General features: G+C 40.3%; 2 protein-coding genes across 8 annotated transcripts in view; one reads left to right on the top strand and one right to left on the bottom strand.

Moving 5' to 3' along the window:
• Positions 1–23,962, bottom strand: part of flrt1.S (fibronectin leucine rich transmembrane protein 1 S homeolog) — a 143,866-nt gene that overhangs the window by 28,687 nt on the left and 91,217 nt on the right. For 2 of the 5 annotated variants that reach the window (XM_018259615.2, XM_041591325.1), the window contains exon 3: positions 14,086–14,760. The gene's annotated coding sequence lies outside the window, so the exon portion shown is untranslated. 5 annotated transcript variants of the gene reach the window in all.
• The window catches only part of macrod1.S (MACRO domain containing 1 S homeolog), a 220,259-nt gene that overhangs the window by 113,288 nt on the left and 83,009 nt on the right, over positions 1–23,962 (top strand). The window lies entirely within an intron of this gene.

Here is a 23,962-nt window from a genome sequence, read left to right as displayed (position 1 = left end):
AAACACAGTAACCGTTAAATAGTATTAGTTATTTTCTGTTTAATCATTCTAGCCATTCTTAGACATTCCTAATATCCTGTTGACTCCATATATTCTACTCTATGCAGACATTATTCACAGTACCTATATATCTACAATTATTTATAGTCAGTGCATCATAATGCATCACTCAATATATGCCTTTCCATAATCAATATCCGGTTATAGGGCACTGAAGTGGGTGACATTTTTGGGCTGGCAGTACCCAAGCAGCTCCTCTCCTGTACAGTGTTATCCTGATCCTTTCTGGCACTAACATAATCAACATATCCATTGCTACAACCAATGGTAATTCATTATTGAAACTTTTGGTACCAGATATACAGATGTATTCAGAATAATATCAGTCCAACATCACTTTTTGGTAGAAATTCTATTTCTACATGGCAAATAATTTACTAGTAGGTGAAGTAGAATAATAGAAATCCAAAAGACCCAACCGGCATGACCTGCTGCTGATTCTGTGTAATTGGATCATTAATTGAGGAATTGAGGCTTGTTCCATATAATAGCAGTGTGGAGTTCAATTAGTGAGGTCATTCATTCTGGGAAATAACTGGAGTCAATTACGTCCCTTAGTTAAGGAAGGAAGGAGCAAATGTTGTCAGTGGCATAACTACTCACCGGCAGGCCCTGGTATAGGATGAGCACCTGGGCCCCCCTGTCGGGCCCTCCCCCCTATGAATTGCGTGCACTGTAAAATCTCCCCCTGCCCAACCACCCATGATATCCATTATCGTGGCTCCGGTGGGTGCGGACCCAGGTGCCATTGCACCTCTTGCACCCCTGGTAGTTACGCCACTGAATGTTGTGCTGCTGGTTATAGTGTATTTCTCTCTGATAATCTGAGTAAAATGGCTCGTTCCAGACATTGTTCAGAAGTACAGTGTACTTTGATTAAAAAGTTGATTGGAGAGGGGAAACATATAAAGAAGTGCAGAAAATGATCGGCTGCTCAGCTAAAATGATCTCAAATGCTTTAAAATGGCACCAAAACCTGAAAGATGTGGAAGAAAATGGAAAACTACTATTGGAATGGATAAAAGAGTAGCCAAAATGGCAAAGACTCAGCCAATGATCAGTTCCAGGAAGATCAAAGAAGGTCTAAAGTTACCTGTGATACTGTTACAATTAGAAGATGTGTATGTGAAGCCAAGCTATCGGCAAGAAGCCAAAGAGGTTACAACTTGCCAAAGAACACATTGACCGGCCTAAAGAGAAATGGCGCAAGATTGTTCTTTTTGGATCTAGGGTCCAAACAGATTGTCAGATGACCCCCAAACACTGAATTGAAGCCCCAGTACAGAGTGAAGAGAGTGATGACAAGGGATGTTTCTCATACTATAGTGTTGGGTCTATTTATCACATACCAGGGATCATGGATCAGTTTCAATACATCAAATACATGAAGAGCTCATGTTGCCTTATGCCGAAGAGTAAATTCTCTTGAAATTGGGGTTTCAATAAGACAATGATCCCAAACACACCAGTAAAGGAGAAACATCTTGGTTCCAGACCAACAAGATTGACGTTATGGAGTGACCAGCCCAATAGAAAACTTGTGGGGTGACATCAAAAATGGTGTTTGTGAGGCAAAAGCAAGAAATGCAGAAGAATTGTGGAATGTAACAGGTTGTTGGAAGTTGGGGGGGGGGGACTCCGTGTAACACAGAGGTGCAGCAGTTCTCAGAAACACTGATTATAATACAACTAAATATTAGTTCAGTCATTCAAAGGAAAGCAAAATCTTGAAATATTTTCCAAGGCAAAAAAATTTGAAAATCCAAATATTGAAATTTATCATGAACTGTCTCTTGAAAAATTTGACCATTCGCCATCTAAAACCTGCTGAAATGCTGTTTAAACCTATGGGGGACCTCCTAGAACCTATTTGGAGTCAATTGGTGGAAAAACTCAATTTTGGGAAAAACTTAGAATCGAATTCGTTCGAATACGATGTTACTTCGATTTGTACAATTCGAATTAGATCAAAAATGGGCCTAATCAGCCAACAAAAAAAAAATTAGATTTTTTTTTTGATAAATTTTAATTATTATGGGAGTTCAAAAAACTCCCATTACTTCGAAATTCGACCCTTGATAAATCTGCCCCTAAATAGACCCAATAGGCTGGTTTTGCTTCCAATAAGGATTAATTATATCTTAGCTGGGATCAAGTACAAGCGACTGTTTTATTATTACACAGAAAAAAGGAAACCAGTTTTAAAAACTGAACTTATTTGATTATGATGGAGTCTATGAGAGACAGCCTTTCCATAATTCGGAGCTTTCTGGATAATGGATCTTTCCGTAATTTGGATCTTCATACCTTAAGTCTACTAGAAATTCATGTAAACATGAAATAAACCCAATAGGCTGGTTTTGCCTCCAATAAGGATTAATTATATCTTAGTTGGGATCAAGTACAAGCGACTGTTTTATTATTACACAGAAAAAGGAAATCAGTTTTAAAATTCTGATTATTTGGATTAAATGGAGTCTATGGGAGATGGCTTTTCTGTACTTTGGAGCTTTCTGATTAATGGGTTTCTGTATAACAGATCCCATACCTATATATATATATTTCGTGTGTGTATTTATTACAAAGTCCCCATCAATTCAAAGGTGGAAGCAGAAAATAAACGAATGAATGAATGTGCCATCGTAGTGTAACTCTCCAAATCCCACATCATTTATGATGACAGTTGGGATGAAAGATCCAGTGTTTTATTATAAATGAGGAATTCTCCATGAAATCTGCAGCGATTAACTAATTAGTTAATGTTTTGCTGTCACGTTGCTTTTTTATATAGATGAGACAGTTTGGGCAGATTCCTTACAATTACAGTTTGTTTTGTTGCCCAATGATGGCATAAATCATATTAGAGAATGTGGTTACGTTGTAGATCCGCTGTGTGTTGGTATAAGAATCAACTATAAAGGTTTGTTTGTTGTCTGCTTCATATTCATTTTGACACTTACATGTTGGATTCTCCTGTTTTGTATTCATTTCATTCTGTTTCTCAGTCTCACTCCAGTTCTTCTTAGGGAGGATTATTTTAGGTGAGATAAATCCTACAGTAAAACACCTTGGCTTGAAAAAAAATCAATAAAATTCACCGATTCAGTTCTATAGATGGTGAAGCTATTGCTGTCGGATACAAGAACTTGCTTTTCCTGAGATGCCGACTGAGGATAATTGCTTGTGATAAGCACATTTCAAGCAACAGCAAAGAGAAACTTTTTTTTATAAGATAATATATTATATTTAATATAATAAGTGACGTTGGTGACCCATCTACCAAGTGTTTTGTGGGGTCTTTCCATAGAACAACATCTTATAATGTAGAAGGACATTTAAAGGGATTCTGTTCAGCTCATTTTGCCTGGTTATGTGATTTCAGAAAGAGCCAGCACTTTAGGATGGAACTGCTTTCTGGCAGCCTGTTGTTTCTCCTACTCAATGTAACTGAATGTGTCTCAGTGGGACCTGGATTTTACTATTGAGTGTTGTTCTTAGATCTACCAGGCAGCTGTTATCTTGTGTTAGGGAGCCGCTATCTGGTTACCTTCCCACTGTTCTGTTGTTAGGCTGCTGGGGGGGGAAGGGAGAGGGACAGGTTACAGTACATGAACCCATTATTATACAGGTAATTGTACTTCTACTGTCCTCAATCTGCTCCCAGTTTACTAAAAGCAGGATCAGAGAGGGACACAGCTGAGGGGGTGGAGAGTGGGGTTGTGTCTAATACATATAGCTCTGCAAATAAACATGTATAACAAATATATAACAAATTCTACATTTTTAATAGACGGACAAATTCAATCCTTTTTAAAGAATATTCTAATCAATGGCACCTGGCAGCACTGAAAACTGAAAACACCCCCCCCCCCCCGTAATCACAATCACCTTTCAGAGCAGGAACGTTGGCCGGTGTGAAGTTGTTTTCTTTCCTTTGCCAATGGATTTCTCAAACAAAATCAGAGCTTTACATCATGTGTTTATAGGTTTTTAATTACTATTCTTTCCCTTCTGACTGTATCACTAACAACACATGAATTCCTTTCTAACCTTTGCTTGAAGCCACATTTCAGTGAGATTTAAGCTGTAATTGCTTTTCCATTGCAGTTTATGCAACTTTGGAGTAAGCAGGGCACTAACTAATCTGCACCCTGTCGGAACATTATAATATTCTCAATTAAAATCTGAAAGCTTTCGCAGCTTCTTTTATTTATTTATTTTTTCGGGTTTGTTTTTGCATTTGTTTTCAAGTGAAAGTGTGCGAAGGAATCATCTTGGCGTCTAACCTCTAATCAATTTTGCTGCACTAAGAATATTAACGGGGCAAAAAAAAAAAATAGGGACAGTGGAAAGATCTGAATTAAAGGAGAAAGGGGCAATTGTAATGGTTGTGAGAATGTTTGTGGGTCTCTAATATTCAATATGTGAGCAGTGTCGGACTGGCCCACCTGGAACCGGGAAAACTCCTGGTGGGACCCTCTTGTTTCTAACCATTTAGTCGATTTTATGATCATTCGCTATTTCTTAGATGCTTAATAATGGAAGAATGTAAAGTAGAAGTAGAAGACCAGGAGAATAAAGAGGTTGAGTGAGGAGAGGAGGAATAATAGTTTGGAAAGTGGGAGTCCGACACTGAGTAGTATGAAAAGGGTGCAAGTGTTCGTACATTGACAATTCCCATTGTATGAGGAATATTTCTGAATAGCATTTTAGTATTTAGCAGGATTTGTGAGGGTTACTGAAAGCCTTGTCCCCTACAGCCACCAGTTCCCGATAAAATACTTGACGTTTCAACGGCCAATCTCTCCTTAAAGGAGAACTAAAGCTTAACTAAAGAAGTAGCTAGAAATGTTGTACATGATGTTTTGTGCTTCTGTACCAGCCCAAGGCAACCACAGCCCTTTAGCAGTAAAGATCTGTGTCTCCAAAGATGCCCCAGTAGCTCCCCATCTTCTTTTCTGCTGATTCACTGATTCACATGCTCTGTGCTGCTGTCACTTACTGAGCTTAGGGAGCCACTCACAATATACAGTACACATAGAATAGAAATGTCACAATATAAGGCTGATTAGTCATTAATACACATAATTACTACATGGCAGCACAGAAACCAGTGCAATTAGCATCAGAATTTAATAATCAGCAAACCTGTAGCATCAGCTTATATTACAGCCAGGGAAGCTCATTTTCTGCTGGATAATTAGTGACGAGCCCTAAGCTTAGCTTCTCAACAGCCAATCAGAGCCCACTGAGCATGTGAGTGTCACAGACACTTTCCAAGATGGTGACCCCCTGTGACAAGTTTGAAGTCCTGGATCATTGCTGCTATTGACAAGCTCAAACTTTAGCCTCCTGCAATAAGTTCACTAGATAAAATATGTCATTTTTAGCCATATTAATTTTTAGGGTTTAGTTCTCCTTTAAGAGAACCCTCCCTACAAACCAGAACTGTTATGGATTGATAAAATACATAATGGTGGTACCTGGGTATATATAACAGAAGTATTTTATTCAGCTTGGCCTAGTAGTATTTTGTAGAATGGTAAGACACTTAGGGGGTTATTTTCTAAACTCAGAATGCAAAAAGCATGAAAAATCCATGATTTTTTGATCGGACTTTTAAAAAAAAAAAAAATCTAAAATTTTTCGGAATTTATTAAACCCGAGGATGGGAAAAGTCTGAATCTGAAAATCCGGCATTGAGATTGCATATAAGTCAATGGGAGAAGTCCCAATGATTTTTTTATGTGCGCTGGGTTTTTGGCAATACCCCAACATTTTCTGGCAAAATTCTGAGTTTTCTCATGAAAAATCTGAAAAAATTGTGAAAATCAGATTTTTCGCGATTTTTTTTCGGGCAAACAAAATTTTCGGGAAAGTGTATTAATAAATAAGCCCAAACAAACCCATGCGGATTTGGTCAGAGTTTTTTTCAGAAACCATTGAGATAAATTTGGACTTGGATAAATAACCCCCTTACTTGTCTCTTTAGAATAAGAGTAAAAAAAGGCTGTAGGAGAAGACACTTCATTTGTACTTAGGAGAAAAAAAAAGCCTGCGGCGCCACTTAGCGAGGTTATTAAATTCCAGCCTTTTACTTATTTTCACAAAAGTGCAAGTACGTTATCTTTAGTGAAGGTGGACTGAGTGTTTTTGAAGGTCAAACCAACTTTTGAGTGTAATTCTTGTTTAATTAGGCTCCTGAGGTTTGAATTTATGCAGAATTTTTTTTTTAAAAAATAGAAATGTATCCTCGGGTTGTTAGAGAGTCGTTTTCTTGCTTTAATTGTTTTGCCTTTTACTGTTCCTCGTCTGTTATAATGAGGAAATACAACCATGACCATAATTCAGATTCATTCAGTGAATAGTTTAACAAATTATTCTTTTCAGACCCCGATTATTTTGATTCCAAATTGGAAGTCTGCAGAACAAAGGTAAATATTTCCAAAACCATAAGAATAACCAAAGTCCAAATTCAGGTATGGGACCTGTTATCCAGAATTCTCGGGACCTGGGGTTTTCCAGATAATGGATCTTCATACCTTAAGTCTACTAGAAAATCATATAAACATGAAATAAACCCAATAGGCTGGTTTTGTCTCCAATAAGGATTAATTATATCTTAGTTGGGATCAAGTACAAGTTACTATTTTATTATTACAGGTATGGGACCTGTTACCCAGAATGCTCAGGACCTGGCGTTTTCCAGATAATGGATCTTTCTGTAATGTGGATCTTGATACATTAAGTCTACTAGAAAATCATATAAACATGAAATAAAGCCAATAGGCTGGTTTTGCTTCCAATAAGGATTAATTATATCTTAGTTGGGATCAGGTACAAGCGACTGTTTTATTATTACACAGAAAAAGGAAAAATTTTGATTATTCGGATAAAATGGAGTCTATGGGAGACGGCCTTTCCGTAATTCGGAGCTTTCTGGATAACGGGTTTCTGGAGAACAGATCCCATACCCATATTAAAATGTAGATTTCAAGGTGAAGCAATAGTCGGGGACAATAACTTTCAAGAACGTTGTGCAGATTAGGGACCCTTGGCAACTATATGAGGGACAAAGTGCCCTTTTGGATATTGTTTACAAGCGAGGTGAGCAATCATTCCTCATTACAAACATATCATTATAATTATTTAGTCCGCCATGGAGAAATATTAAGGATATCAGCGCGTTTAATGAGATCAAATGAAAAGAAATGAGAGTGGATTGAATACATTTAACAGGGAATTAAATGGATTCTGAGGAAATTGGAGTGAACCTTTTGCTCTTCAATATCTACATCTCATGGGTTTCAAGACATGGTTGCCTGGTAGTCGTTAATACTTTCTACCATAAAATATAAATTAGTTTGCACCAGAGTCTGTATGCAAAGCGTATAAACGAGCGCAAGGTGAAATCGCCTCTATATGACTTGTAATTGTACCTCCATGTCTGTAATGATGAAAGAAAATAATAAAAACCAGATCCAAATGAAACAAACCTTTCTCAACATCTATTACTATCTCACTGCCTTTTTACATTAATCATGTGAGCCTCGTCGCTTGCTACTGTAATTAGCGGCACACATCAAGCTGGAACACTTAGTCAACTGTGCCGTCTCCATCCAATCAAGATGGGAAAGGCCAAGGGAAGAGGATAAAAGGGGAGGTATCTATATGTTTAATCAATGCAAACCAGAATATAAATGCAGGATTTTGTAAGATTTGAGGCCACCAGATGTATGGTGCAAGATGGTAGAGGTAAGATAGGAACCAAGTCGTTATTTTAGGTGCAAGACCCCGTTTGAAGGACAATATTTGGTTTATGCCCATAATAATGCTACAGTTATTAAAAAAAAGTCCATTAAGTCCAACCCCTCCAAATCAAAACCAAGCCCCATACACACACCCCTCCCTACTGTCACATAAATTCTATATACCCATATCTATACTAACTATAGAGTTTAGTATCACAATAGCCTTTATATTATGTCTGTCCAAGAAATCATCCAAGCCATTCTTATAGTCATTAAAGGAGAAGGAAAGCTACTGAAGCAGTTTATTGCCAATAGATTAACCAGAATAGTGCAAGCTATTTATTCGGTAGAATGCTTTACCATAGCTGAGTAAACAGCTCAGCTATGGATGGCAGCTGCCATATTAGCTTGGTGTGACATCACTTCCTACCAGAGTCTCTCCCTACTAGCTCAGAGCTCAGATTACAGCAGGGAGCGAGAGTGGAACAAACTGGGCATGCTCAAGCCCTAGCCCTGGAGGTTTAAGCTGAAAACAGTTAGTCTGATACAGAAGCCCATGAGTACACAATAGAAGGAAAGAAATGTGCTGTTTCTTTTGACAGAGGACTCAGAGCAGCATTACTTTGAGGCTTTACTGGTGTATTTATATAGACCCTCTAACCAGTTTAGTTGCACTTAGTCTCTGCACTCACTCCAGCTCATTAGGACTGGAGCCCTGCCATAGTTTCATAAATATCCAAGACTGCAGATCTTTTGCCAAACTGGCCCTTTCCAAATAACCACAAGGGGGCATAACCACAGTTATAGGACTTGCAGTGCTGGATTTACATAGCGGGTGCCCGTAGGCCTCATCACCCCTGTCCCCTTCATTCGTGCACATGCGCAAATTTTCATCATCAGGTCATCATAAGATCAGATCATCAGGAGCACTAGGGATTGACACATGGGAAAATTTTCACAAATAATTGTGTCTCATGAGCAGCCCCAGAGCTTCCGAACCAATGTCGATGTGGTAGGGCGACATGCCGTCCCCTAAAATCCTGCCAGCCTAGGCCTGGGTCTTGGTGACCTTTCCACAAATCCGGGCCTGAGGACTTGTAGGGAGTGAATACATGGATTGGTAGGAGTAATAGCAATAACTTATTTAAGCTGAATGCAACCATTACAGTAAGATGTTTATACAATAATTATAAGAAGCCAAAAGAACTGCAGGAAAAAGATGATCCAACATTCTGATTTTCCACATTAAGGGGCCCATTCACCAAGCTCGGATGAAGGAATAGAGGGAAAAAGCTCGAATTTCGAGTAGTTTTTTGTGCTCCTCGACTATCGAATTGGCGTAAATTCGCCAGAGTAGAATGATTCGAATAGATCGAGCGCAAAAACGCTGCGACTATTCGCCCATTCCATAGTCGAAGTACTGTCTCTTAAAAATTCTTCGACTGCCTACTTCGCCACCTAAAAAGTTTTTGATTGAATAAAAAGGCATTCGATCGAATGAAAATCCTTCAAGCGAATATTCGATTGTGCGCCTATTCGCCTGGTGAATGTTCGCCCATTCAACTATTCGCCAGCGCATAAATTCACCCGAATTGCCTATTCAATTCTATTCCCCAGTCGAATTTCGAGGGATTTAACCCCTCGAAATTCGACCCTTGATACATCTGCCCCTTATTGTTCTTTCTCCTCTGCTTCCTTTCTCCAAAACCCTAAACTGATTTTATATCGATAGCACCTTCCTATTATATGCTATGTTTTCTGCCACATCCTACGTTACCCCTTCCTACATATTCTCCTGACCCTCATCTCTTCTCAACTCATGTTCTTCTGACCCTCATCTCTTCTCAACTCATGTTCTTCTGACCCTCATCTCTTCTCAACTCATGTTCTTCTGACCCTCATCTCTTCTCAACTCATATTCTCCTGACCCTCATCTCTTCTCAACTCATGTTCTTCTGACCCTCATCTCTTCTCAACTCATAACTTTTTTGGGCAGACACACAGTTTTTGCATATTTGCACAGTTACAGTGTTTGTCAGCCCCTGTGAAACATGTCTCCCCCCAGCAGGAGGCAGAAAGGGTCCGGTTCATGTGTGGCCTCACGTGCTGCCTCATTAATCATAAATGGAAAATCGACTATCATTTTGTATATAGAATAATAAAACCACAACGGTGATTAATATCCTAGACGTTAATGAAACATAAATGATCTGGCACATTTCCATGCAAATAATTTGTAAGCAAAGACATATATTAAAAGAAACGTTGTTTGAGGGTAGAAAGGACACGTCAGGTTAACAGTCCAGTTATGGCTGGCACCATTTTTGGAAAAATACTGGTCCTCTAAATCTCTGTTTATATTCTCTTATTATCACTCCAAGCATTATTTTTTTTTTACTGGTTGGCCTGGACTGGCAATTGATGGATTTTATCAAATGCCTGAGGGGCTGCTGTAAGATGCCATAGACCGTCGCTCTTTATTGGCCTCTGGAGGGCTGTTTGGGCCTCTATTTAGAATCCCAGCCTGGGCCTGGTTGATTTAGTAAATATCTTCCATGTGGCAACCCTAAATCCAGACCTAGACCTGAGCAATCTGCTCCAAAGAATTATAGTTCATCTAGAACAAAGCAACAAAACTGCCGCGAGGGTTTCAATGACGTCTCAAGCAATTGCAGCAATGCCATCATCCAAAGATTTCAGCCGAGTTTTCTCTTCTGTTACGTTTACACTCAAGCTCCACCTAGTGGTGAAACGCACAAATCTTTTATAGGTTATGATTTGGGCTAAAATAAGTAACTTAAAGGGATTCTGTCATGATTTTTATGATGTGGTTTTTAATTCTAAATGACACTGTTTACACTGCAAATAATTCACTGTACAATATAAAATTTAATTCCTGAAGCAGCAAGTGTATTTAGTTGTAATATTGGTGTGTAGGTGCATCTCAGCTCATTTTGCCTGGTCATGTGATTTCAGAAAGAGCCAGCACTTTAGGATGGAACTGCTTTCTGGCAGCCTGTTGTTTCTCCTACTCAATGTAACTGAATGTGTCTCAGTGGGACCTGGATTTTACTATTGAGTGCTGTTCTTAGATCTACCAGGCAGCTGTTATCTTGTGTTAGGGAGCTGCTATCTGGTTACCTTCCCATTGTTCTGTTGTTAGGCTGCTGGGGGGTGATATCAGTCCAACTTGCAGTACAGCAGTAAAGAGTGACTGAAGTTTATCAGAGCACAAGTCACATGACTGGGGGCAGCTGGGAAACTGACAATATGTCTAGCACCATGTCAGATTTCAAAATTAAATATAAAAAAATCTGTTTGAGAAATGGATTTCAGTGCAGAATTCTGCTGGAGCAGCACTATTAACTGATGTGTTAAACATGTTTTTTCCCGTGACCGTATCCCTTTAATGGTATAAAGAAACAATCAATAAAAAAAAAAAAAATGATAAATGAATATTTTCAAAGACTGTAGAAAGCAAAGTTCTAATGAAAATTCTGTGTATAGAGTTAATGCTTTTGCAAGAACTTTAGTTTGACATCTCTCTTTGAAACGCTTGTTTCTCACTTTATCGCTGCGTCTGGGGAATTTAGTAATAAATAGCAACACTTGGCTTGTTGGCTGGAAAGCAGCAGTTTGATCATCTAACAAGACTCGGTGGAGTAATCTCCTAATCTTGCATCATCCTTTCATCATGTGCACCTCCCTCATCCTCTCCAGGGGATTGTAGGTACCAACATGCTGGGCTTGTCATTATTGCTCCTGCACCTTCTTCATGCGGGAAACACTTGCTGCCTCGTACATTATAAATGGCAAATTTGCTTGAACGATGGTGATGATGGTTTTAATATCCCTAGACATGAATGCGGCATTGATGATTATCTAGCGCATTCCCTAATAAATAATAGAGCAATAATAATAAATATGATGGGCCACGGCATATCCAAGTGCAACTCATCAGCACATTGGTGTAAGTACAATAACTGGGCTCCACAGTTAAGTGTTTTTTATACGCCGTAAAACTTTAAAAATATGTTTTTCATACATACATATTTTAAAATGCTCATTCAGGATTTCCACTAATTTGTCTTTATTACTGACCCCCAAATCTCTTGGGTTTGTTGCTTGACAGCCAGGGGACCGTATAGGCACTACAGGGCCTCTTCCTAGGGGGGCAGCCTTTGGACGCCTGTAAATAGGCAAGAAAAACTTGTCGCCAGATACATTCCCACGAAATCTGGAGATAGAGGGGAGGGGGTGTCAGATGGTGGAGACCGGGCAGGGAATGGGGCCGTTATGTAGAGGGGCGGAGCCATGACACGACGGGTGCGTGAAGTGACGTCAGGGGTATGAAGCGCGATTGGCCGATTGCCGTGTCAATCATGGGGGATCCTGCCCTGGTTTTCCTAATTTTGACCCAGGCAGCCCTTTAAAATACTGGGCTATCCAGGTCAAAACCAGACAGGTGGGAACCCTAGTGTTAGAGGTGGAAGCGATGTTGGCGCATTAAATCATGATGTCACTTGCGCATCATTGCTCATGTCTACTAATAGGTGTGAGAAGATCTAGTGTGTAGGGCAGCCCCAAAACAAAATACAACCCTGCAACCATGTCCAATAGTACAACTAGAGACCCTCTGAACCCCGGCACAGTATCCTGGTTGAGACCCAATTCATATCATCGTGGTCTCAAAAACCTTTTGATCACCAACAGATTTTTATTCTGCTATTACTATTTTATACTAGGGTTGCCATCTTTTCTTCTCTGCGAAAACGGGCAGGATGGGCCAGTGACATAGGGGGATGGGCCAGTGACGTTGGGGGACAGGACTGATGACATGACATGACATCAGCGATTGGCTGATCACCATGTGATTCACTTCAGTGTCCTGTATGGATTTCCTAATTTGGAAATCCGGACAGGAACTTTTCACCCGGATAGCCCTTCCAAAACCTGTGCTGTTCGGGTGAAATCAGGACAGGTGGCAACCTTATTTTATACCCATATAACTAACGTTTGTGTGAGTGTAAGGGTGATGTCACAAGCTATTACTAGTCCAGCCACAAATCGCCTCTTCTTTGGGCGACTAATCTCCCCGAACTGCCTCCCGCTGGCTAGAATGTAAATCACCGGCGGGATGGCACTTGGATTGCTTTGGCTTTCCGAAGTCGCCAGAAGTTTTGTCGTGAGGCAACTTCAGGCGACTTCGGAATGAAGTGCACCGATTGCCATCCCTCCAGCGATTTACATTCTAGCCAGCGGGAGGCAGTTTTGGAAGATTAGTGGCCCCGAAGAAGAGGAGATTTGTCACTAGTGCCTGATACAGCTGCACAATATCATATTGAACATTATTGACCATACAAAATACTGAACAAAACTAACCATACTATATAGTAAACAATACAAACGGTACTAAATACTGAACGACTGCTCTCTCCGAGCACAAGACACTCCAGACAATGACTGCATTTTTCTTTTGTTCTTAATATACTTTTTAATTGCACCCATCACAATAGTCTGCTCTACTCTGTGCCATTACTCTCCCTTACTGGCACATCTTCCACTTACCTTACTAGTCCATTCACATTTCCATTCTCACTAAGATTATGTTATATTATTGTGTCGTATATAATTTCTTTGTGTGATATATTTATAACATACTGTATATGTCTAGCAATGTTGGCATGTATTCTATAGTTTACAAGTCCATGTTCTATTCCCCATTCAATGCTTTCTCTTCTGACTCTATTTGCCTGTCCCTGGCTCATTCCCAAAATCTTATTGTTTCCCACTCTGCTACAACACCAGCCTCTGAACTATCTGAGTGATTTTGTATAGAATGCACTGTTAAGGTGGCCATAGACGCACAGATAATATCGTACAAAATCTTCATACGATATTCGGTGCGTATCTGGTGGGAAAAGAGCCGACCGATATCGTCAAAAGACTTGGATATCAGTCGGCTCATCGATCGGGCTGGACAGAAAATTTTGATCGGGTGCCTTTGAAGGAACCCAAACATGGGCCATTGTTAGTGCTGAATCGTCAGATACAGGTAGAATTCTATTGTTTCTATATGTATATCTGACCATTCAGCTCTACACGTGTGTATTGAAACCAACCATCTTTCTTGGAAACATCTTTTCCAAGAAAGATGGTAATTGTTACGTCTATGGCCACCTTTACTCTTCATAGAGCTGAGTATATCTACTATGTAAAGTCACTCCATAAATCAAAGGAAGCCGAGGTCAGGTCCTTAAAACTCAGCACATACCTTCAAATAACTGCTGGCAACATTGGTCTCTTTCCACCCGCCTCCTTTTGTGTAATTTTCAAATCTTTATTCTGTAGCATTTGTAAATCCAGATCAGATGGGAAAGTCAAGGAGTAGATTTATCCACTCGGTGTTTCTGTGCACCTGCTACGGCTTATTCTACCATCCAGCTCAGCAGACTTAAAATTGGATTAGCACATTTCCTTCTGTTTCGTTCTTTTTCCCTTTCTTTTCAGTAGGAAAATAATTCTTTTATCTCACCCCCTCCTTCTCCTCCTCTTTATAGCAAGGAGCAATCCTCCTTCTTCATGGCAGCACACAGACGGTGGAGGGGGCATGTATGGAATAGGTGCAATGTTGCGTGACAGAGGTGATCCTGGGACTTTTTACCAATATATATTCATGGGCTATGGATGGTTGTTGAGAAGAAGTCTCTCCTTGAGGAGGAAGGGGTAATATGTGCCACACTACCCAGCGTTTAAGTTGCTTTAGTGAGGACAAGAAGAGCAGTCAATGAGTAGCTCTGGAACTGTAGGTAGAAGGTGATCTCTGGAAGAACGAGTGGGGAAGACTTCTGGAATCCGTTGATTCTTTATGCTATAATCCCATCTCAGATAACGCAGTGCCGCTTTTATATGTGATTACGTAGAGGTCCTATTGTGGAAATGGTCTCACCTGTGGCATAAAGCAGAAACAAATTGGTGAACTCTATACTGTTTCAATAAGGACAGACACGGCTGAACTGTTGTGTTGTCAAATGCATTATTTCTTGTGGGTTTTTTTTAAATTCGGGGAGTTTATTGAATGAAAAAAAAAAAAGCGAATTACAGAGGATAAGCAGATAAAATGGACCATATGTTACACGTCTGGTTGTTGAAGACAACAATAAGTATATGTACATTCAGTCAATCATAGATACATGTCCTCGTGCATAGTATACTGTAGTAAGCCTTCATAAAATCTTGGGTCTTCCACCAATGAAACAATGTCATAGCTTTTGTTTTATGGATTTTAGCTCAGTTTCCCTTTTATATACCCACTTAGCTTAATCTACTATAGGTTGTCGTGGGTGTTGGGGGTAAATGTATCTAGGAGCCCCAAATTTTATGGAATTTTGTAGGGATTCCCCTTTTCAAGTACATTAATTGCTCTGTACTGCAGGTATCTGCCAGTTTCCAGGTAGAGACATTGGGAGAAGCCACATTTCTCCAATTCTGGGTGATCAACCTCTTAACTAGTAGCAACACCTCAAGGACAAAAAGCGACTGGTATTGGTTTAACTTAAGGTCTTGTATTATGGCCAAAACACACGTTTTAGGTGTTCTAGGGATTGTCACCTGTAATAGCCCCAAAGTATCTAGGATTTCCCTCCAATATGTGTTCCCTTGACCAAGGCACATCTAGTGCGGATGTCCGGGGTTGCCCCTGACACATAGTAAAAGGCATAACCAGACCATACTCTGGCTATATAGATCTGATGGACAAACAGGCCATTCTGTGCCTCCTAAAGGGCCCCATACCCATTCGTTATTATGAAGGTTTCCCCTGAAACCTACCATATTTCTAAACAGTATCAACCTTTAACCACAGAGATTGCCAAACACCATTGCTTCCCAATTCCCTTTCACACACACGGAACTGATATAATTCCATCCAGGCCACTGGAGAAACCATTCCGATAAAACCTTGCATCCTCTAATTCAAAGTGTAGTTGAAGTGATGGATGATCACTTTGGGGGTCAAGAAACCTTCACCTGAGCAGTAAGCCATAGTAACCAGCGACTAGATTTTTTTTTTTTTAAGTAGAACAATAAAAGCAAACATTTGATTGCCATTGGTTACTGCCCAGGTGCAAATTTGCTCAGTGTGGATCAATGAGCCCCATTGTGTCATGTACAACAGACTTGGGCACCTGTAGTAACTTGTGCTTGTAACCTGCTCTCTGGTGACTTATGGGGTTTGAGTGATGACTTCTTTCCCTTGGATGATGCAGCAGAGACTCTTGGGCTTCGAAGTGCCGCATGTTCAATCATATATTAAAGGCAGGTGTAGAAGGGGAAGTATTTATATCTCAATGAGGCCATTCAGTTTTATGTTAAACCAAGATTTGTTCTATTCATGAGGTTCTGCTGGTCCATACACACATCTGTAATGCAACTCCTTATATATGAAACCCCACATACACCTATTCAACCCATGGCAGCTAGGAAAGGGCAGTTGCAACCTGCGTAGTTTATGTATTACATTTTTTCCCTTAAATGAGCACCACATTGTTTCCCACCAGTGTAAATTCATAATAAAGAATCCATTCCAGTCTTATTAAATACCTGCTGAGACTGCTTCTTTTTCTATTATCATACTATAATATCATATAAATGATCTCCCAACACACGTTGCATGGTATTTTCTCTAAACTCTTATGACATACTGCAGCGCTGCACTCTAATAGAGACACACACGTATTCCTCCACTCCTAATGTGTAATTACCAACAATCCATTCCAGTCTTATTAAATACCTGCTGAGACTGCTTCTTTTTCTATTATCATACTATAATATCATAGAAATGATCTCCCAACACACGTTACTTGGTATTTTCTCTAAACTCTTATGACATACTGCAGCGCTGCACTCTAATAGAGACACACACATATTCCTCCACTCCTAATGTGTAAGAACCAGGGAGCAGGGGCTTCTCCTCATTTTATAAATCACATTGTGGAGCATTTATCAAGCTTGCGCTCCTTCAGCTCATTGCACAGAAATCACACACTGACCACAGGCTTTGTTTTCCCATCATTTTAGCACTGACACTGATTTTAGCCATACACAATGCTTTATGCAGCGTCTAACATTCAGATGCAAACGGTGCAGCAGGGCTGGGTTCTTTGGGCAAACTGGGGCACTTACTGAAATAGATTCAAAGGGACAGGTGTTATTGGGGGCATTTCTGAAAAGAAGAGTCGCCTAAAGAATATGATGGGTGTGGGTATGATTCTTGGGTGGGTTAGACTGCACATCTATAGCACGTGATAGAAAGTGCACAAAGAGGGGGTACAAATAGGCACCAGGTCCTATATCCAAGACAAGGGCATGTTGTAAGCACAGGGGTGTGATGTCCAAATGACCCCAGTGTGATATATATATATATATGTACATATTATACACACATACCTATACAAAACTATATATACACATACCAATAGAAACCTATTGTTCTTAAAGAATAAGCACAAAATAATGGCAATTTAATGCTAGAGGTTCAATGCTTTGGTGCCTCTTAATGAGCTCCAGTGAGGTCTAACAACTTCTACAATGTCCTGCATATCCTCATATTATACTGTACATGCAGTTCCTTCTCCATCCAAATGTGCATACATCACTCAACGGTTTTTCCTCTTAAGTCATAGAGAGACCCAATAAGGGCCTGTATCACACTCATCCTCTGGAGTATTTATCATTCCTCTACTTCTAATACAGGAACACGTTATTTCGGAATAGACTGAATCCCAACAGAGAACCTGGCACAAAATTCTCTTGCATCTTGGTGCTATAACATCCCACCAAAACTTTCTTTATGCCTGCATCTTACGCATTTGATTGTTAGCTCTTGAGCAATGCACTTGGTGTGTAATATATTAATATATATATATATATATATATATATATATATATATATATATATATATATATATATATATATATATATAAATAAATCAATCAATCGTGTATCCAACGTTTCGGCCCTCAATGGGGCCTTTATCAAGGAAACGTTGGATACACAAGTGATGTTTCAATAAATCATTGATTTACAATTTTGGAGTGCTGCTCCATTTTGAAGACAATGGTTTGTTGCTAACTCCTGACAAAGAACCGAGTGTGGCTTCCAAACGTTTAGTTAAAATAAAGGATTTTTTTGTTTTCTGCACAAAGAAACCCTGTGAGTGTCACAATCTCCTACAATATATATATATATATATATATATATATATATATATATATATATATATATATATATATTTACATATATATATATATATATAATCTTCAAAAATGGATCCGCACTCCAAACAAAACGATCAAGGATCCTTTATAAAGGCCCTAATGTGGGCTGAAACGTTGGACACGTGAGTGATGATCTAATAAAATTGACTTTGATTGAATCGTTTGGAATGCGGATCCATTTTTGAAGATTATATGTAATAAACTTGACCCAGCACCCACCACAAACCAGAAGGGATACTTACTGAACATATATATATATATATATATATATATATATATATATATATATATATATATATATATATATATATATATATATATATATATATATATATATATATATATATATATATATATATATATATATATAACTCTTGTCAAGTCTTCAAGCAGCCACACCAACTATCAGTTTCTGTTTGTATATCCGACTTAATTTTTAGGTAAGTAGACCCACATTCCTTTTGCATATTTGCATTGCGCACACATTACCAGTCATGAATCATAAAAACGTGGTAGATCTAACAGAGCCCGAAAGCATATGCACAATCCGAAAGCAGGCCGAGGAAAAGGAGGGAGAAGTGAGAACAGACAGTGCTGTCTATGCGATGTGAACCCAAGTAACGTCTTGGGCTAATTAAACGTTGCCGCAATAACGAGTACAATTGTCAGATGAACCAGAATGTAAGTGTATGTGCTTCTAATGTGTTGGCAGAAGGTGGAGAAGGGGAAGGATAATGAGAGAAGCTCGTTTTGGTACTTGTTAAGTTTTGCTGTTTTGTTAATGAGGTGAGAGGTGAGATAAGAAGACGTCAGTTGGTACTAGAAGGTAAAAATGTCCTACTTGTAGGAATCAATCAAATCATCTACTAGTAATGAGGTGGGGGTTTAGCATGGCTACAGTCTGCCCCCAAATTCTGGCAGCCTATTGAGTTCCACCTTCCACAAAAAGAGAGATCTTTAAGTTGGCCATCACTGCTCTAGGGAGGGATTTAGTAGTGTCCAGCCCTTCTGCTCTTGCAGAACCATAAGCCCCAGCATCCACATACTCACATAAGACTACGTTGTAGGTGTGTACTCGCCTGTCCTTGGTCATGTGAAATGTTATAGAAGTTGCAAAAGCATTTAGTAATCGTATAGGACATTTTCTGTAGAATACTAATGAGAATAAGGTGGTCAGTGTCACTAATGGAGGTACAGAGTTATTCCTGCACCCGGGACCCAAGGGGCCACGTGGGCACTTTCATAGTGAAAAAACACAGTATTGAAGAACCAGTTTTCAGTGCCACATGAACATGGGTGGTTAGAAGGGGTGAGAGGTAAGTGTTATGGGTGGGTACAAGTAGTGCATATAAAATACTAGCTGTCGCTGATGACTTGGGTTCCAGGGGTTGGTAAGAAGAGAGTTCCAGAACTAATTTCATCAGCGCCCTATTCCTATCTGTGTCTGTCCATCTGTCTGTATCTCCATAGCACAAAGGGAGGCTTTTTATGGACTTATTTCTGTACTTCCAGGAGCCTCGGCTTTAGCTCTAGTTTTTTTTTTCTGCACAAATGGAGGATTTTTAGTAAGCTTGTATCTCATGACTACAGTTCACAACAAATGGAACTGCTAATTATAGCAATTATAACAAAAAAAAAAAAAAAGGTTGTGCTTTTTAATAATAAATAAGGTCCAATAGTGGATCCTAGGTTGGTTGGACTTTATTTTAAATACTCAGAAAATTTTAGATATTGATAAGGCCCTGAAATGAGAAAACATGAGAAGTTGGATCAAATATTATGAGACATTAGAAAAATTGTTTGTAGAATTTTTTTAAAATGTAGATTACTGGGGTACTTGTCTAACTTAGCCAAGAACTTCTATCCCTCATAGAGAACACAGAGGTGGTACAAGTCTCTTTAGTTCCTTTGATTTTCTACTGCTTATTATTTTGAAATCTGTGACTAGGCTTTAATGTGTTACCAGCAAAGAGATGATCATCCCTGGCATGTCCCAGGTAAAGCAATATCAGAGATGAACAGGTGTAATAAGGTGAGGCTTTCCACTGAAAACAGTCCTACAGGTGATCACAGAGAACTAGTTATTGGCCGCAGGTAATGCACGCATGCATAATGATCTAGATGTATGTAGAGCTTCAGAGGAAGGTTTAGATAGGCAGGTATATAAGAATATTCACATGTAAACCCAAACCTTAAAAGCTTCCCAATAGGAGACTGTCTTATGGAGAGGAGCTGTGAGATGAAGAGAGAAATACAGAGAAGGATCTATCTCACCGCTGCTGCCTTGGTTATACATCGCAGTGCAGAAACCCTTGTAGACAGAACATTTTCATTCTCGGCAGATAAATAGACCTTTCTTGTTCCGTCCAGCAGGCTCTCCGCATCCATCCCCCCTTCATTACACCCCAGCCAAAATAGCAACTGCAGTCGGTAGCTTGACCCCCTCAGGGTAACCTCTCGAAGGAGTGAATAAAGATGATATTGAATATCTGGGCACGCATGTAAGATGCTACTGTGTGAAAGCATGGAGATAGGGAGGAGGAGAGAAGCAGAGAAGAGGAGGTGGAGAGAAGCAGAGGGAGGGAGAAGGAGAGAGCAGAAGGGACAGAGAGCTGCTGGAGAGAAATTGTGCTTTATTGCGTGTAAAAGAGAGAGAGATGGGGAATATGAAAAGCAAACAAGAATAATGTTATGTTCGTGGCTTGTACAGGGCTTGAGCAGGGTGAGGAAGAAAAGGGCAGGTCTTGGGCATAAAAAGGCAACTAAATATTAAATACAAAAGGACAACTAAAACAAATATTCAAGAGCAAACGACTGAGAGAGAGAAGACACCTGTGCCAAAGGTTTACCTAAACCAACAAACATTACATGATGTAAAGCTCTTCAGCCCACTCAGTATTGTGTGTTGTGGGGTTACTTGATCGTACTCTCCTTATTACTAACAGGAGCTTAGAAAATGCTGAACTTCCAGCAAATATCCCCAAATAAATGCAAATTCAACCAGACTGTCTGGCTACAGAGGAAACATTTGATATTCCTATATAATATAGAGCTGGGAGGCTAAGTTTTGGTTGCTGGGTTCGGGTAAAGCCCATACAACTTTAGAAACGTTACTGTCAGATTGAGATTGTTGCTTATGTTCCACCTAAGAATGCAGGGCTGATCCTATCAAATGTGGGGCCCAATTGGGACCATGTTGGCGGGGCCCCTAGACAAAGTGTTGCTGGCTACTGACACACCAAATATTTAGGAAAATAAGGGCATACAGGCACAAAATAGAAAGGAAAGGGACAGACAAGGTAAGAGAGGGATGAAATAGAGGCACATAATAGGGGCACACAGGGTAAGAGAGAGGGAGGAAATAGGAGAGTGGACTGGGCCAATTAGTTTGGGGCAGGCTGGGCTGATTCAGCTTGGGAGCAGGCTTGGTTGGATTGGGGGCAGGCAGGGCCTATCAAGGTTGGAGGAAAGCTGGGCCTATGAGAGTTGGGGGCAGGCTAGACCTATGAGAGTTGGGGGATAGGCTGGCTTATCAGAGTTGGGGGTGGGCTGGACCTATGGATTTGGGGATGGGCTGAACTCTCAAAGTTGGGGGCAGGCCAGGCAGCATCATGTGCTGAGGGAAATACTATCTATGCTGCCCTGTGGTGCGGGGCCCCCAGAGGTGCGGGGCCCTATTGGGCCCAATTGGTCCAATAGGCAAAAGGCCGGCCCTGTAAGAATGATTTCCCCTGTATGTCCGTAGGCTGCAAATCACACGGCCACCTGCAAATTCTAAGCCCCACACAGCCAATTGCAATTGTAAGAAATGCGTCTCATTGTAAGGAATGCGTCTCATTGTAAGAAATGCGTCTCATTGTAAGGAATGCGTCTCATTGTAAGGAATGCGTCTCATTGTAAGGAATGCGTCTCATTGTAAGGAATGCGTCTCATTGTAAGAAATGCAACCTGTTGCTGGAGCCATTTAAAAGAATGGACCATTTCTATATTCGTGATGAGATTCCTTACAGTGCTTATATGTTGTATTGATTAAAGATCTGAATCCTAACGGTCCGTGTGTTCATGCAGAAATAAAGCAGAGGCCAATGGCAACTTGCACTGTTACGGACACCTCGTCTGGATAAGTGCTGCGTATTCATGACATTTTGCAGCAGTTGACTGTAAATGAAGACATATCATTAATTGCGCCCACTCCCAGGACACAATAACATAAGGGAAGTCTGTGAATCTTTCCCTGTAGGACTCGTAAAATGCAGCAGTTTTCTCCTGTCACTTCCACTGAGCGCACGGCATTAACATCAATGTATTTAATTATGCTTAACGATCCTAAAACATCAAATATTTAGAACTCTGCTTCTCTTCTGCCTAAATAAACCTTCCCTTCCCTCTACTCATCACATCATGGAAACAAGCCCAGCACAAAATCTCTTTATCTACTTGGTCAGATCTGCTACTGACATAACTGGCAGGAGATGGATTAAGGTAGACTGTGCCGAGATCCACTGTTCCACTGCTCAAGATTTTGAAGTTTTAGCAATTTAAGGGTCAGGACACACAGGCAGATTCGGGAAGACTAGTCACACGGCGACAAATCTCCTCTTCATTGGGGCGACTAATCTCCCCGAACTGCCTCCCCCGCCTGTAAATCACCGGCGGGATGGCACTCAGAGCAATTCGTTTTCCGAAGTCGCCCGAAGTTTCCTTGTCATGCAACTTCAGAAACAATCACTCCAAGTGCCACCCCGTCGGTGATTTACATTCTAGCCGATGGGAAGGCAGTTTGGGGAGATTAGTTGCCCCGAAGAAGAGGAGATTTGTTGCCGGGCGACTAATCTCCCCGAATCTGCCTGTGTGCCCTGACGCTTAATGGGTTTGTTCAACTTCTGAACACTTTGTTTTTTCAGTTCAGTTGGTTTCAGATTGTTCCCCAGATATAAAGACTTTTTTTCAATTGCTTTTCATGTTATGCGTTTTTCCAAAATGTAAGTTTAAAGGGGATGGTTCACCTTTAGGCAGGGCTGGATTTGTGGAAAGGCCACCTAGGCCCGGGCCTAGGGCGGCAGGATTTTAGGGGGGCGGCATGCTGCCCAACCACACCCACATTGGTTCAAAAACACTGGGGATGAGCAGAAGATACAGTCATTTTGTAAATTTCCTGTGCCCAGTCCACATTGCTCAGGTCCCGATCATGAAAATTTGCATAAATAAAGGGGGTACACGGGTGACGAATGGCAGTGGGCCTAGGGGCGTCTGCTATGTAAATCCGGCCCTGCTTTTAGGTTAACTTTTAGCATGTTATAGAATGGCCACTACTAAGCAATTTTTCAGTTGATCTTCATTATTATTATTTTTTATAGTTGCATTCCAGCAAACTGCCTAAATCTAAAATTTAATGCAATTAATGGAATGCCAGTAACTTAACTATCCTCTTCTTGGCCTGGGTGTATATTCCAGACACGCATTTTCTTTACTGTGGTGTGGCCTCCAGCGGGTCCTGGGGGGAGCAGGCCGGGGTGCAATTGCTGTTCCCCCAGTAATTACGCCACTGGTTATTGCTACTTTATATTCCTCACCTTTCTATTGAGGCCTCTCCTATTCATATTCCAGTCTCTTGTTCAAATCGCTGCATGGTTGCTAGGGGACATTGGACCCTAGCTACCAGATTGCTAAAAAAACTGCAAACAGGAGAGAAAAAAAATAAAAAGAAAAATTAGAAAACCAGACACGAATAGAAAATAGAAAGTTACTGAAAAAGTGTTAATTTCTAGTGGTTTCTGATATTTTGCCCACCGTGCCCTAGATTGCCCCCAGTCTCTCCCATTGCTGGACACTACAATAGAATAGATTTTGTTCATGCAATTGTGATTCGAAAA

This window comes from Xenopus laevis, chromosome 4S (assembly GCF_017654675.1).
Source record: "Xenopus laevis strain J_2021 chromosome 4S, Xenopus_laevis_v10.1, whole genome shotgun sequence".
Classification (NCBI taxonomy): Eukaryota; Metazoa; Chordata; class Amphibia; order Anura; family Pipidae; genus Xenopus; species Xenopus laevis.
Note: the sequence above shows the minus strand (reverse complement) of the source record. Positions and strands in the feature narration are given on the sequence as shown.